The following is a 17,034-nucleotide window of genomic DNA, read 5'->3' as shown; positions in this document are numbered from 1 at the left end:
ACCTTGGTCTCTACATCTACATTAATAAAATACCCACTAGGATACAAATGTGCAAAACATTGTTCTATGTTCACATAAAATGTTTTGAGCTAAAATATCTCCTGGATACGGATGCCTGTCGGGAAGGTGTTGACTGTAATGGATGGAGCTCATCCACCCCATCCTGTGGTGCCGAGTGTTCATCCACTCTACCCTGGAGACGTGGTCGTGTAGCCAGCCACAGCTTCTCTCTCTCTCCTCCCTGATGCTGCCACATAAACTGAGATGAATAGCCAAGTCAGACATTTATTTTGTTTCCGTATGTCAACTGCAGGCCTTGGCTGTGTGAAGAGCCCTTCACACCATCTTTCAACACGCACACACTTTCTTTCTCTCTTCTTATCTTCCACGTCTCCCCACATCCTGCCAGCGTCTGTCTATTTCCAGAATGTATGTCATGAACATAAACTAATATTCCTTTCTGTACTCGGTGTACACAGTGTGTGCGGATGCTCTTACAGCAAGAGGGCGAGAAGGTGTGAGAAGTTGGCCCGTGTGAAGACCCCTTTAGCAAGGAGCATCACTACCTCTGCCCCTGCCGACAGTCGTCCCATAAACCTGGAGTAGCGATTTCAGACAGTATGGCGGAGCGATTGGCGCCCTCCTCGCCATAACTCGGCCTCGGGATGGTCCATCGGAGAGCCATTGACCAGGCTGGGGAAACCCGTCTTGGAGAGATTATCTTTCGTCATCTCCTCGCCCTCAGACGGCCTTGGACTAACTTATCGCACTTCCGGTGGAGAGTCCAGTAAGGTCGGGTGCTAAAGTCTCGCGGGGGATCACTACGCCATCGCCTGCACTTTCCCTCTTATCGCCGCTAATACATAACACGTCATATCCGGGGCGAAGTCAAAGACCAATCAACTATTTCCTGAGACGTCTGCTGTCGCCCCCTGACGCCCCCTGACGCCCCCTGACGCTGGACTCTCGCCAGCAGCACCAGCAAGTCTCGCTGCTTCTCGCTGTGTTAATAAACCACGATGTTCTCACCATACTCGGTCTCAACACACACCCCCGTTGGTCTCACTGTGATCTCAGCTCACCATGTTAGTCACAATTGTTGGCTGGGCTGGCAGTTTATTACTCGCGCCTGAAGATGAGGGAGTGCGTCCTTGTAACCATGGAAACTTCATCCTCCAGCGTGGCCGTGGCCAAAGCACTCAACTGCTGCCACACATTCATAAATAAATTCCAAAAGTACATTATATGCAAACTCTTTCTTCCCTGATGTGAGTCAGTAAAGGTAGTTGACGAAGCTTTGCCGTCAGCTCAACTCTCGCTCATTACACGCTGACAGTTCAAAGTAAAGGGACATAAATCACATCAGAGGAGAGAAGAAGAAAAAAAACACTCAGAAGGGAAAAACCTGCAAATGTGACGCTGAATTTGTCATTTTCTCAACACACTGCGCGCTGGACAGAAAGATGTAATCTTTTATTACCTCTTGCCACAAAATGACCGGAAGTATTAATAAAACATCACAGGACTGTAGCCTGCTGGGAGAAAAGGCAGGAAGTATGAATAAAACATTTAACAAACTGTTCCGCTTTGGTTATAAGCCAATCCACAATACTGACAATTTGAAAACAACTGTACGAGTGTACAAGACAATAAGATCATCGTCACCCCTCTAACACTGTCCTCAAACATGTAGTCAGGTGACCGTCTGGCGGGAGGAAACCTCGTCAGCGATGTGAGCCGCTGAACCGGTGGAAGCTGCTGGCAGAAGGTCCGCCTCTTGCCCTGCTGACCACTTCAAACACCAACATGTCGGCTGGTGTCTCCACGATGAAGTCGCTGAAGATCGCCAGACTAGAGGCCATACACCTAACAGCGATTTGTCTTACAGCAACCCACTCCTCCCGCCCCGACCCTTGAGACGTGACGTATGTTCTCGTCCTACTCTCGCCCGGCAACGCGCCTCGTCACGAATGCCGTTCTTGTTAACGATGCCAGGGCACGCGCTTGACCCTTCACTCTCTCCTCTCGTTTGTTTGGGGAAAACCACAACGCCAGGTCACGCCAAGTCACGCCAGATGACGCCACGTGACAAGTGACTCCAAGTGACGCCACGTGAATCCAAGTGACGCCACGTGACAAGTGACTCCAAGTGACGCCATTAGTTGTGGACTGATGTCTCACTTATCACACAGGTGGCGCCATCCTGCGTTGTGTTACTTTTGTCAGCAGTGGAAAACCAGGTGATCTGTCACTCCACTGAGCACGTGCACACCAGTGACGACTAGCGGGGCCATGGTGATGACACAGTTCACCACTTGCACCCCCGTCACGTGCTGCCACAGACGACAGTGACGGAGGGCGCTCAAGAATAAGTCTTGTGGTTGTGGCAATAAATCTGCTGCCACACTGGCACCTGCATCACACACACGGTTACCTACACCAGAAAAACGAGTCCCTTCCTTAGGGACGAATTTGTCTCGAGGCGTTTAACGTGGTAAAGTAGATCCTCCACGTCACGGGTGTATGTATATAGTCTGTCTCACACATACAGTCATTGCTATATCGATATGTTCATATTCATACACACGTGTAGTGGAGTGTCTACACGTCTTGTCTCCTACATAATCTAGCGATATACATGTACTTTACATAACTCGTTTCGTACGTACACATATTTCTGTGTGAACACGTCCGTACATTCTCATTCACACACATACACTTATGTCAAACTCCTGCTCAAGTATACACATATACACACGTGAAGTCACTCAGGCAGGAAGGTGGAATACAAGTCAGAAACTTTACTCCGAGGGTAGCGACCCACCCGTAAGTGAGAGTTGACACCAGAAAATACACGAAGGCAGGAGTTAGTCCAATGTTTTACTCAAAACGTGGTTGTCCGTGAATGTGTTAGGCTACTTACAATTTGTCTAAAAATGAAACAGTTTACGATTTCTCGGGTGGAATGTAGCGATGGAACCCGTTCCTAATATTTCAGACAGAAGGCATCCACTGATGCTCCACGAGCAATTTACCCAATTATTCCATCGCAGACATCAAAGACAGGCAGAAGGTAGTAGTAGTCCGATACTGTCATGTCAGGCAGTGTCTATGTGTCTATGTGTCACACGTATGACACAGGAAGTGTCATATGTAGCCAGAGTTTCCTCCCGCTGCAATAATTTTCACCGTGGTCAGCAAACATACTGCAGCCCGCCCCACGTTCTTCACGCTGGTCTCGATGGGGTTAATAGCATGAAGGAGATTTACTGCAGCTCCAGCTAAACTGAGACAGCAGTTCCTCCCCCTGAACATATTTGATTTGTCTGCCCCTGTCAAACGTCAGGGGAGACCATCGCAAGAGTGACCCCGTTTTACGGCTGGCCACGCCCTCGCCATGATGGCTTTGATTCTCAGCCTCGTCTGGGTGGTGCTGACAGTTCAGTGCCGCCCCCTCGTTTTTTCTGCAGTTAAAAAATTAGTTCCTTGTTATTACGTGATAGAAAAGTGTATTGATTCCTCACAGCACAGGAGGCGAGAACTCAGGCTCCTGGGAGCCGCCAGTCCTGTCCGGTGAGTCTTGTTCACTGTCACAGGGGGCTACAGGCACGTTCTGCACATTCCACATCTTAGTGTCTTCACCACCTTGTAGCAGCACTAAGAATATAACAAGAGTGACATGAACACCACAATCCCATAATTAAGTTTTCATTGAGAATATAGTAAGAATGGCATGAACAGTACAATTCCATATTAAATATTCATTCTCTCTTCCTACATTTGCTCACTCACTCCTCATCTCGACCACTGCCCTTAATTACTGCCATTTTGAGTTTCACACATTTCTATAAGTCAAGCAAATTTCTTTCATTTTCTAATTCCTTTAACTAGTTTTGAATACATACATCCTGCAGCGTACATCTACCTTTCATTGAAAAAATACACCTGTATGATTATTCCATGTCCTCCTCTGCCAGGGTCTTCACGAACAGACTTCACAGCACGAATACAATGTCTGATAGCCTCCATGCTTGTAAAAACTTTAAAAAATGATGATCATCGAAAGTTTATTTTGAGGTTTTTACACCAACTAGTTTGAACCAGAAACAGAACATTTCACTTGTAGCACACGCTCCACATTGTACAGGACTGGGTTCGCTTCTTGATCCGTCACTGTACACAATCTTAATAACAGTTCTTCTTTCAGACTAGTTATTGCTGATACCCGCATCTCACAGCCATTAGTGATGGTCGTGGTAGTGGTGGTGATGATAATGATGATGATGATGATGATGATGATGATGATGATGATGATGATGAAGCCAAATTGAAGATCTGCTGGAAGATATAATGGTTTGCTCCTGTTCAAGTGTGCGCATGGCTTTGATTACTAGAGAACAGAGGCTTTGTGCTGGGTAGAAGCTCGTGTAATATGTTTAAGCCAATAATAAAAAATATATTCTTCGAGATTCTAATCATAGCAACACACTGAAGTTTCTTTTTCTATTTTACCTCGTGAGAATGCCTTTATTCTGGTTCTTATTTGTGTTGATCGACAAGTTCCAATTATCACAACATTTTAAGGCATTATCGTGGTCATATAGTAATAAAAACACATCAAACTACATCAGCACGCTGACACTGACAGTCAGTCTACTGCAGCCCTCCACATGTCTGTCAGACAAGTACCCAGTGCTGAAGCGGGTACGTTCTCCCCTACCCCGCCCCTCCCCTCACACCCACCAAACTTTAGCCAAAAAAACTCCCCAAAACCAGGGATAAAAATTGAATTGCATCGAAATTCAGTTTGAAAAGCCATGTCAGCTGGTTTTTTTCTATTAATTTTGAAGAACTGTCAGTTGGCCGAGGGACGGGGGAGATGGCGGGCCGTGTGTTTGTGTGAGAGCCGAGGTCCAAGTGCCAAGTGCCAAGCGCCAGAGCAGAAAAAGGAAGAGGAACAGCTGCAGCCAATTGCCGGCCTGTCTCCCACGTGAGTGGCGATGTGTGACAACACGCATCAGACTGGCAGGCGGCAAAAACCTTTGATCCCTTGTCAAGACATTATTTCCCAGGTGACGAGGCAGCAGAAAGTTTCAGCCATCCTTTGTTTAAAACTTGTCGGCAAAGGTCATCCTGTCTACATGTGTTGTGAGACATCGTTAACGTCTATTTTGTCAACATGTATACAGCTTTTGCTTACAATGTTTGATGTTAGAAAAGGTGTTTTCAGATAGATTTTATTTATCTATTGCCGTTTGCTTGGGACATGTGCTCTCTATCCAATTTTGATAGACTGGTCAGCCACGTGCCCAGGCGTGACAGTAAAACCTGGTCAAACACGTGTCTAGGTATGACACACCTGGTCAAACACGTGTCTACGTATGACACACCTGGTCAAACATGCCTTCAATCTCTAAAGCAAGGACGTGGGCCATAAGAGGGATGCAGAGGACCAGAAGGGACAACTCAGGGCCCACCTTCTCTCCATCACGTGCCTATCCTCAAGGCCGGCTATCAATTACCCAGCACCCCCAGTTCCCCCCTGTTCCCCCCCCCCACACACACACTGTCTCTGCCATCAGGGGGACGTTATCCTCAGCGCAGCATCCCGCTTCAATCATCCCGTCAGTCGTGCGAGGTTTTTGCCTCCTCGCTGATGGCCTATTCTCTCTCGCGGCGGAGACAAAAATTGAATAATAGAGACTGAGGACAGCGAGAGGAGGGAGGAGCAGCCCTGGATCATAGCACGAGCAGGGGATCGACATTGTTCTCGCGACACGCCAAACTCAGGACAACCCACAGGTCAGAGCTGTCAACTAGTGGGCAAGTGAGTTCGAGTGTGTGTGTGAGATAGAGATGTGTTTGTGAGTGGGTATTTATGTGTTTGAGTGCGTGTTCGTGCGTGTGTTCATGTGTTCAAACATGTGTGCGCGTGCACTGAGTGCACCCACAGGTGGGACAGCGAGCTCCAGTCTCTGGTGCTGTGCGGTGTCGGCGGCAATGACCAGTGTCCACTTCCGCCAGAATCAGATGGTCCAAGCCAAGGCATCAGCTCTGCCACTTTCTCTATAATGAAGGAAGACAGCACGAACCGGATACACCCGCAGGCCGCCGAGTTCGCCACTAGGGGCGCCTTGATGGCGATGTGCGGACGATACGAGCGGGCGATGTCCAGCAAAGTGCAAGCGTCCCCTCTCGCCTGCTGCTGATGTTGCGACTGAAGTGTCGGCGTCCTTGTCCTCCCCTCCCCCGGGTGGCCTGTGCAGCCTCGCGATGGCTGCCTGATTGCAATCACCTGTTGATATCTTGGACGTTGTGACAGATGACTGGTGATGGTGCGGACCTTGTGATCACACGCCGTTGATGGGGTCTGTAACTAGATGACCGCCGCAGCACCGGCACAGCTCAGTCTCACCACAGGCCGCGGATCTCAAGACACCAACAGGATGCTGAGCTTTGTTGCACACTGTCGGCACAGTCTGTCAGAGCTTACCTCCCGTCAGTTCAACAGCGCTTACCTTCATCAGCCACATTCTCCTTCATTAACGATAGTTTCGCTCCCACAGGTAAGGTAAAGGTCGGCCCCTAACCTTGTCAGGTCGCTGTGGGGTAGGGGAGGTGTTACTCACTTTTCTCGGGCCAGCTGTACATGAGGGGGGTGCCCATCTCCTCTCCGTCGCTGTCTTACCTTCCCCAACCCTCTGCCGAGTCAGAAACCCACTCCCCACCCCCCACCCCCCGACTGGGGAAAAAGTATGCTGCGCTAATGGGGCATTGAACCCTAGCGCTCTCAGTTGGGAGGCCAGCGCCCTAACCACTCGGCTGGCCGCTTCCCCTTTTCGCTCCGATGACGTGTACAAACAGTGGGGCAAAGGGTGGCTGGCACACCCGTGGAGGTGGTTGTTAGCGGCGCTGTTTAGCAAACAGGTTTGTTATGCTCCAGGGGTGGGGAACGTGGGGGGCTGTGGTGGAGAAAGGGAGCCGAGCCCAACCCATGGCGAGGCCAACCTAAAAACACAAACATCGCACTCTTTGTATGGCCGACTACCCGAGGCACAAGAATCCCCGCCACTTCCTTCCCGGAGGGCAAACAACGGGAGGAAGACGTTGGACCACAGGAAGTGAGGAAGAAAGAAGTTTGGAGCCTTGGCGAGAACACAGGCAGGTCCTGCAAGTCACAGGACAACCAGCGGAGACTTCAAAGCATTCTGAGAGGAAACCATCGCCATCTCCTCCGGCTGAAGACAAAGAAAGCCGACGGATGAAGAGTGGATGTGTGGAAGGCTAAGCCACCCTGCGGTCCTGTGGTGGTTTCCACATACATACCCGAGTGCGTTGTTTACGGACCAGGACCTGCGTCTGCGCTCAGTCAGTCTGGAAGATTGCTGTGAGAGTTTGCTGTGCTTGGCCGTCTGTTTTGTTTTTGTTTTTATTTTGTTTTCGGGGGTGGGTGGGTTGATGTTGGGAAGGACTAGAGGCTGCAGCAGACAAGGAAGCAGTCGCCATAGTCAAAGTCTAACAGCTTACAGCTACACCTAGCGTGCCTCACCTGTGCCGTGTGAAAGTTATAGGTGTGTATCGTGTGACAGTTACAGTTTTTAATACTTCATGTTGGCAAGCACAGACTAAACAAGTGGAAGCAAATACACTGACGACCTCGGACACACCTTTCACTTGTTTCTTTAATTCGCCTATTTATTTGTTAATAAGAGAGAGGGAAGAACCACCCGGATCCATCCAAGTTTAGCTAAAAAGTTAATCGGAACAGCAAGCGCTTTACAATTTTTAATCCATTGCCGTTTCAGGTGGCAGTGAAAGATGTAATTTCGTGTTGAGAGGAAGAAACAGCGGCTGCATCACATGTGTTTGCCAACAACATGAAATCCCGAAGCTGTGCTCTCTACACCGAGCGCTGACAGATGGGCTGACCTTTGTTTGAACTCTGCATCTTGGCGATATCCTGGTACTTGTGCTGAATCTTGGTTTCTCTGTGGTCTTCTGCTTTTTATTTTCCAACTTTGTCTCCACGACTGCCGGTCTTTCCAAACTAACCCCATGACTGTGACCCCTGTAGTGTCAGTGAGTGTAGCGTGTAGCAAACTATTTATACACACCAGCTACACATGCTGTGTGTGTGTGTGAGAGGGAGAGAATGAGTGTGTGAGAGAACAAGAGACTGCGAGGTTACAACTGACAGAAGAGGACATCACCTGTACTTTGGTATCTTCCACAGAAGCGCATCATCGTAGTCTACATCAGTGACACGAGCAGCTGACAGCGTTAGTGCGCAGAGTGCTTGCAGGCACGTGCGGGTGCATCTGTGTTTGCATTTGGGACAAAAGTTGATGTCAACGACAGGATCAACAAATAACAAGCGTGTGTGAGCATCATACATGAGTATGTGTGTAGAGACGTAGAGAAACTAATCTTGTGTACATCAGAGTGTGTTGATAATGCTATTTACGTGGCAAAGTTTGCATCCGGGTTGCTTTAAAGGAGTTTTTTAAGTGACAACCAGTTTTTGTAAAGCACAGTAAGCCTGACTTTGCCGTATAAACACACATGGACATGATGAGGAGGATGATAAAGCAAACTCCATGATTTACATCATACATTTACCAAGTTTTACATCCTACATCAGGGTTGGACCACGAGCACAGTAAGTACACACTAGATGCGGTGAGAGGCAGGTACACAGGGCGCTGGGTAGGGAGCCTGATGGTACTGCTGCACCCAATCCTGTCCACCCTGGACATCGCCGCTCGTCTGCCAGGATTCTGATGTTGTTGTTTGCGGTGGAACTGCCATCTGTGGGAGGGGGTCTCCCAGGTATTTGAAGATGCTCACTAACTCCTTGTGCTCCATTCATCACCAAACTGCTTTGTCGTCGGTGTTGCTGTTTGAGCCTACACTAAATAAAAGAGTATTCAGTCTCTCGTACAGCAAATTCTTAATGAAAAGGGTTCATCAAGTTCAAGGTCTGTATACATCTTCAATTGTAATCTACAGCTACACAGAAAACAAGTTTCAATACAATTCATTTGTACAGTCAATGTCTCATGGTAAATACCAGTCATTTCTTTACACACTCGCTGCTAAATAAAAAAATCCCAGTGGACCTTCATCTACACGCATTTACAGGTTTAAAATGTCAAAGAAGAACAGAAAGCCAGAGGAAGCTGAAGGTGCTTTAGTTAGTTTAGTCCTTGTTACTGCCCGAGGAGCAAAGGGCGGCTACAAATGTGCTTTAGTAGAAGGTACTACAGTTGCTAACATGACAGACAAGGCAGCAACAGGAGGACACAGGAGATCTCGCCACCAGTAAAGTGCACCACCACTGAGGACCGAGCAGCCTCCTGGCCACCAGCAGGAGAAGAGAGCATCGCCAGCAGCAAACAGCACAACAACAGTAAACAACAAGGACACTCCGCCCACACCTCCCCTACACCCTTCCCGTGGTCTCCCCCACTCCCCATGTTCCCCCTTATCCTCCGCCCCTCTACGTCCTACAGCACAAATCGTCTTTAGATGGAAGCACTTTTCTCTCCATAATCAACTCCTACAGCCCACGGCAAGTAGTCGATTCCATCTACAGGTGATGCCGATGTAAAAGCACACAAGAAGAAAATGCTGAGGACGTCATCACAAGAAACATTTAGAAGGAAGCCGTCTGGAAACATTTCCATGTTAAAGGCAATTAAAATCTTGTAAACCTATTTTAAAAATGTAGCTAATATGTTGCCGGCGTCCTGTCTGTGTCGCACTCTTGCTTTGTGTGAGTATGTGTGTGACAGTCACGTGATCATGACAGTGAAGACAGTGGTGTCTATACTTGCAGACAGAACGTAGGTAGAGCACGTGCCGTCCCTCACCCAAGGTGTGAGGCAGGGTGGAGAGGTGACATGGCATCAGAAAGATAACTTAAAACGTAGCCAGAGGTCAGGACCCGGACATCGCCAAGAACAACGACCAGCACCGCCTCACAAATAACAAAACCCAACTTGCAGGGAGCCAAAGTCTGTCCAGTGATGGTCTGCAAGCTGGTGTGGAAGGAAAGTTTCAAAGACAAGGTCTGACAACAGAATAAACCACAAGCACCAAGCCTGCGAATTGTGTTTGAGTTGTGTTGAGGGACTTATCTCAGGTTTACTGGCTTCACCACCCTGACGTGCAGGACACGTGCTAGGAGATCACGTGGTTATAAGAGCGAGCGCCCAGCATACAAGACAGACACGACCCAGACCTCAGTTATCATGGAGGCTGTCGTCATGGAAATTCTTTGCTACATCCACACTCCGCCACTGAGTTTGTCGCATGTCTTTTGAGTATCCAAGGTTCTAATGTCTTGCAGGCTGAAAACTGTTTGTAGTCGTTGTGGTGCTCGCTGAGTAACCACCGGCGTTCACACGTTCACACGTTCACACGGCCACGCGCCACTTGTCTCGCCTCTCGCGCAAAGTCACGTGATGAGCGGGATGCGGCGAGAAGGCCCGACCTCCCCCCTAACGCTCTTATGAAAACTTGATCCTCTCCATCCCCTGACGACCACACTCCTCTCAGTCCTAATGACACCGGTAATCCTGCTTTCAAGCGCCTTTAGCGGCTTTAAATGTGGTGTTGTGTGTTAGTGGCTTTAAATGTGGTGTTGTGTGTTAGTGGCTTTAAATGTGGTGTTGTGTGTTAGTGACTTTAAATGTGGTGTTGTAACATGTTAGTGGCTTGATGATGTGGTGTTGTGTGTTAGTGGCTTTAAATGTGGTGTTGTAACATGTTCTTGTGTTAGTGGCTTTAAATGTGGTGTTACATGTTAGTTGCTTTAAATGTGGTGTTGTAACATTAGTGGCGAGACTTCATCACTTAGTGGCTTTATAATCCGGTGTTTGACATGCTGGCTAAGAGGCGGAGTGTTTATTTTGTCTGTAAAATGTCCTCTGATAGAACAAAGAACTGCTATAGACCTTGCTAGTCAAGACAATGATTGTGAGTGTAGACTGATGACAGATGTTAGTGAAGATGACGGTTGCTGGTCTGTAAAGAAAACTGTATTCGCAGTGTTGCTCATTACAGAGAAAAGTAAGTCACGTGGTTGGAATGTCTGAGACTCGTATTGCAAGTCAACAAATGTTTTGCAACTCACAATGTTAATGAGACATAATCCCGAAGGTCAGCAACTGTCGCTGACGTCATAACAAAGTTACCACGTGACCTGCCAGGCCAGTATTTGACTGTTACTCACTAATGTAACACTGCACGACTACATGGACTGACACCTGTAACATGTCATGTGCTAGTCAACAGCTCAAACCCTTGTGTCATCTGTTGTACACGATGACAGCATGGATGTGTAGGTGGACTGCTGTCTGTCTGCCGAGACCAACCTTAGCCTCTTGCCAGGGTCTCCGCTGTTAGTCTCGGCGAGCCGTAACACAGAATGTGACTAAACCGGAAGCTACGTCGTCTCATGCCTCGTTTTAGCAGTTAACTGGAAAAAATCGTCTGCCAGCAGTCCAGGGATATTAGTTCGTGATGACAGCCGACTGCTTCTGTTGTGCCAGTGCAGTGACACAAGAATTATAGTGACAATACCAATGTGCCAGTGTCACGACATTGTAGTGGCAGTAAGATGTCTGTCAGCAGTGAAATGTGTGCATGTTGTTTACACTTTGCACTCCCTCTTTATTGCCGTGCCATGCACGTGGAAATGTCATTTGTCCGGGGATCACGTGGAGTAGCTAAATTGCCTGTCAGCGGTGTAGACACTAAAATGGATGGCTTTGTCTGCCTCCATGCTGCCTCCATTCTGCCTCCAGTCTACCTCCAGTCTACCCAGCCCTCAGTCGCTGCTTTAAAGTGCTGCCGCTTTTTTCTTCAATGTTTTCAACCCTTGATGCTGCAGTGCACAGAGGTTGGATGTTGGCCTCGGTGCTGCTGTAGTCAGCAGCTTCACAGGCTGGACTGTGGCCTCACTGCACTCTGTACCTCACTGCACTCTGTAGCTCACCCCACAGGCTGGACTCTGTACCTCACTGGACTCTGTGGCTAACCTCACAGGCTGGACTGTGACCTCACTGCACTCTGTACCTCACTGCACTCTGTACCTCACTCCACAGGCTGGACTCTGTAGCTCACTGGACTCTGTAGCTCACCCCACAGGCTGGACTCTGTAGCTCATTGAACTCTGTGGCTCACCTCACAGGCTGGACTCTGTAGCCTCCCTCCCTGTCGTCTGTGGCGCGCGGAGGTGAAGCTTGTGGACTAACTGTAGTCAGAAGTTAATGAAGGTGGAATTATCCCATTACACACAAGGAGGACAGCAGTCTGTAACACGGTAATGATGTACGTAGTAGTGGTAATTCATTTACAGACAACAGCGCCTCTCTCTAACCCCGTGAACCACACATAACACAAGACAAACAGCCAGAGGGGACTCCGTATTTGTATTGGTGTGTTGGTGCGCGTGCGTGTGATGTGTGTATGAGTGTGGGAGAGAGAATCTGTGTGTGCGTGTGAGAGTGAGTGTGTGTGTATGTGTGTCATGTGAGTGTGAGAGAGTGTGTGTGTATAAATACGAGGGACTCTGCGTGCGCGTGTGTGCGTGCTGGACCAGACTGTTGTCAGGAGGCGGCCAGGCCACAAGGTCTCGTTTTTCAGGCGGAGGTTCACAGGAGGATGGCGAGGCGCTGAGCTGCTGATCAAGAGGCCCAGGAGGTCACGACCTTCTATAATGACATGCGATCGAAGACGCTGCGGCCTGACAGCAAATAAATACAGAAATGTTTTAGAAATAGTCCTCACTGCCTCCATGACTTCATCCTTCTGTCACTTTTCTGTGAATGATCGTCTTTGCACTCAGTTGTTGATCCCATTGTGTACAGTCTGACACAGTTGCTGAAACACAACGGGTGATTACTATATGTATATAAAATGTTTATATAAGATATATTGTATGACACAAGGTATGTGTCATCAGGAGCTTTGTGGGCGACGATAATAAATTAGTGAGGATAACGGCGATGATCGAATTTCCCGCGTGCGAGCTTCGAGTGCGCCTCAAGTTTTCACTTGGAGTGAACGAGTGCATGTCACAAGTGCACACAAATAAACAAAAAGGAAGATTCGGGCAAACATTTGACAGTTTACTGTTTGCAGCGATTTCCTACGGACATTCACTTTGTGAATATGTTTACAGTTGACATTGACAGTCTGAGTGAAAACTACATTAATATCACTCAGCCTTTGATAACAATGGATGAAAAGCAGTTAGACACGTTAGCTTTCAAAACCACTACAACAAATATTAAAACTCACTTGGAGCATCTACCTGCGCTGTGTGATGTGTGATGTGTGATGTGGGGTGAATGAGTTAATAACATGGGTTGATGGAGTAAAATAAACAAAAGAAATAAAAAATAAAAACCAGAGTTTAGAATGTGTCTACAGACCGACTGAGGTTGCTACCCAGACTGACAGACAGACTGACTGACTGACTGACTACACAGCTTCTCCAGCTGCTACAACCTTTGCACTTGCAACATGTTACATACACTTGCTGCAACACTAGTGTGGGCCCGATGGACCACTTGTACTTTGACTGTTGTGTGTGACTACAGCAACTGTATAACACATCAAAGCTCGTGATGCTGGTATCAAGGTATGATGGCCTTCAAGTCCATAAACTCTCCTGTGTCCATTATTTACACCACACCATCTTTTCATCCTTCCTTCCTTTATCCTATGTAGAGTTTCTTGTTCCCAAAGGTGTTGTTTTTCTTTCTCTGATCTCACTCTTCTTCACCCAGACCCCAAAAAAGCAAAGAGAGTAAAGCCATTCGTTCTGTAAGTTTTTTGTTGAGGATGTTTTAAATAATTAAAGACTAAGATCTTACATTTTAATCACTGCAGGCAGACCGAAGCTTGGAGTGGAGTGGAGTGGAGTGGAGTGGAGTGGAGTGCCTTGAAGGAGGAGCTGGAGACACCCACATTCTGTTTTCTCTCAGCTTTAATTCAAACTCATCGCCGGAGTTTGTGAGAGTCGCTTGTTTTGTATGTGTTTTGTGTGAAGGACTGTCGTCGCCATCAGCTCGTCAGCCGCCGACACACGTTTTCATAACGACCAAAAAGAGAATGACAAAACATCCGCGAACGTCACATCTTCCATGAGGTGTGCATCATGCAAACACACAAAAACCGAACTCAAGCTGCCTGTCTTCAGATTTTTGTAGCGCAGTTGAAAAGGCGAGAAAATTCTGGATGTTTCTTAAGGCAGCACTGACATTTGCTACAGTTCTTGGGCTTGTTGACCTTAATCACGTGGCCTGCAGCCTCAGCCAGGATTCACAAATGCGAAATGTTTGTGATCCACAACTCGGGCAAAAAGCCAGCCTCGTTTGAAGACTTCTTTTGCTCGCCAAGCTGCCGAACGGGAAGCATGTCATTTCCGTCGTTGCACGTGACTGGTGACGTACAGACGTGGTGTCTGATGATGAAATGCGTGACGTTGATGTTGTCCGCACGTCACTTACACAAGGAGGCTCGTGACGTCATTCAGATAAGGGGTCGTGCGCAACAGGACCAAACCAGTGACGTAGCACGCAGTTCAAAATGCAAACAGGAAACGTGCATGGCGGGAGTCGTGTTCACTGGCGACAGGTCTGTGTGGACAACACGAGACAGCTGAGGACCTCCAGCACGTGGACAATCATTCCACGGGATCGTCACGTGCTCGTGTGTTTTACCAGGAGCAATGATGACCACACGGGGGCGACAGGAGCAGGCTGTCATCAGCAAGAAGGCAACACCCTTCCCACCCAGCAGGCTATAGTGGACACAAGGTGCACCCGGCACTGAAGTCGCACCTCACATGATTGACAGTCAACACCAGCAGCAAGGGTTACAACACCGCCACTCATGGCCTGCACTCCCCGCGTCTTGAAATAATTATTGTAGCGAGTAGCTGTATACAGCATATTACTGTATGAGTAGTCAGTGATGTATTAGTGTATGTATACTGTAGCCAGTGATGTATCAGTGTATGTATACTGTAGCCAGTGATGTATCAGTGTATGTATACTGTAGCCAGTGATGTATCAGTGTATGTATACTGTACCAGTGATGTATCAGTGTATGTGTACTGTAGCCAGTGATGTATCAGTGTATGTATACTGTAGCCAGTGATGTATCAGTGTATGTATACTGTAGCCAGTGATGTATCAGTGTATGTGTACTGTAGCCAGTGATGTATCAGTGTATGTATACTGTAGCCAGTGATGTATCAGTGTATGTATCTGTAGCAGTGATGTATCAGTGTATGTATACTGTAGCCAGTGATGTATCAGTGTATGTATACTGTAGCCAGTGATGTATCAGTGTATGTATACTGTAGCAAGTGATGTATCAGTGTATGTATACTGTAGCCAGTGATGTATCAGTGTATGTGTACTGTAGCCAGTGATGTATCAGTGTATGTATACTGTAGCAAGTGATGTATCAGTGTATGTATACTGTAGCCAGTGATGTATCAGTGTATGTGTACTGTAGCCAGTGATGTATCAGTGTATGTATACTGTAGCCAGTGATGTATCAGTGTATGTGTACTGTAGCCAGTGATGTATCAGTGTATGTATACTGTAGCAAGTGATGTATCAGTGTATGTATACTGTAGCCAGTGATGTATCAGTGTATGTGTACTGTAGCCAGTGATGTATCAATGTATGTATACTGTAGCAAGTGATGTATCAGTGTATGTATACTGTAGCAAGTGATGTATTAGTGTGTGTATACTGTAGCAAGTGATGTATCAGTGTATGTATTCTGTAGCAAGTGATGTATTAGTGTGTGTATACTGTAGCAAGTGATGTATCAGTGTATGTGTACTGTAGCCAGTGATGTATCAATGTATGTATACTGTAGCAAGTGATGTATCAGTGTATGTATTCTGTAGCAAGTGATGTATTAGTGTGTGTATACTGTAGCAAGTGATGTATCAGTGTATGTATTCTGTAGCAAGTGATGTATCAGTGTATGTATACTGTAGCCAGTGATGAACTGTAGCCATACACACAATAATATTAACCCATGTAGAGAACTGATGAAAAGGCAGGATTAGGTTTCCTGCGAGGTTTAAGTGGCACCTGGGTATCTTTACCCCCCGGCAGGAGGGAGGTGATGGACTCCAAAAAAGTGACTTTGAGTGGTGGGGCTAAGGTAGGGGAGGGCTGAGTGTCTGAGACTGCATCACTGTATCTGGCACCACGTGCGTGGTGTGTAAGTTCAGATCCTCTCCAACACGTGTTCAAGCCCAGTGAGGTCAATGTCCAAACCTTTTTAAAGTGTTTGTGTGGGCGAATAAAAGGGGAAGCTGTGTTTTTCTCGCTAAATATCACGAGAAGACCAGTTAAGCGGAAGCCAACCCATCTCCGGAAATGGAAGCTGAATGCGCCTGTGTGGCCCAGTAGGGCCTCTACTCTCTACCCGACTACTACACTGGGTGATGGAGTCTCTCCTTGTCCAGCGGAAGCCAACAAAGGCAGCAACCGATACTCAACGCATTTTGCCTGCAAACGTGTACTCAATAAATGAAATCATCATTGTGAGGAAAGAAAGAGAGTGAAAAAAGAAAGAAAAAGAGAAAGTAGCAGAGAAGGAAAGAAAAAGAAAAACAGAAAAAGGCGGAGAGATGGAGTCGGGCGGAGAAGTGGAAGGAGAATGAAAGAGTGAGAACTAGAATGTGCCAGATAACAGAAAAATACATTCGGTATCTCCATGACAACACAAAAACACTTTCTGTATGAGGCTGTATGAAGCACTTTTCTCTGTATGACAAGGAAAACTTGAAATGATAATTTTAAAAAGCCGGCAGCATCAGCACCAGCACTCAGAAAGGTCAAGGCACGTGCCGCAGGTCAGTGACCTTGTCAATAAGCCCCCTCCCGAACACCCGCCCCCTTCCATCTCTGGCCGCTCGTGCTGCAGGTCCCTCACCCTCCCTCACCCCTCACCCTCCCTCACCCTCCCTTCTGGCAGTCAGGTACATGT

At 47.5% G+C, this 17,034-nt stretch overlaps 1 long non-coding RNA gene across 1 annotated transcript; it reads left to right on the top strand.

The window, feature by feature from the left end:
* The first annotated feature begins 5,680 nt into the window (after window positions 1-5,680).
* Window positions 5,681-15,134, top strand: LOC112576720. The gene is made up of 3 exons (XR_003101891.1): window positions 5,681-5,802; window positions 7,806-7,963; window positions 13,903-15,134. It is a non-coding gene; the product is annotated as an uncharacterized LOC112576720 (long non-coding RNA).
* Window positions 15,135-17,034: the final 1,900 nt, after the last annotated feature.

The sequence above is a fragment of the Pomacea canaliculata genome, linkage group LG1 (genome assembly GCF_003073045.1).
Source record: "Pomacea canaliculata isolate SZHN2017 linkage group LG1, ASM307304v1, whole genome shotgun sequence".
NCBI lineage: Eukaryota > Metazoa > Mollusca > Gastropoda > Architaenioglossa > Ampullariidae > Pomacea > Pomacea canaliculata.
Note: the sequence above shows the minus strand (reverse complement) of the source record. Positions and strands in the feature narration are given on the sequence as shown.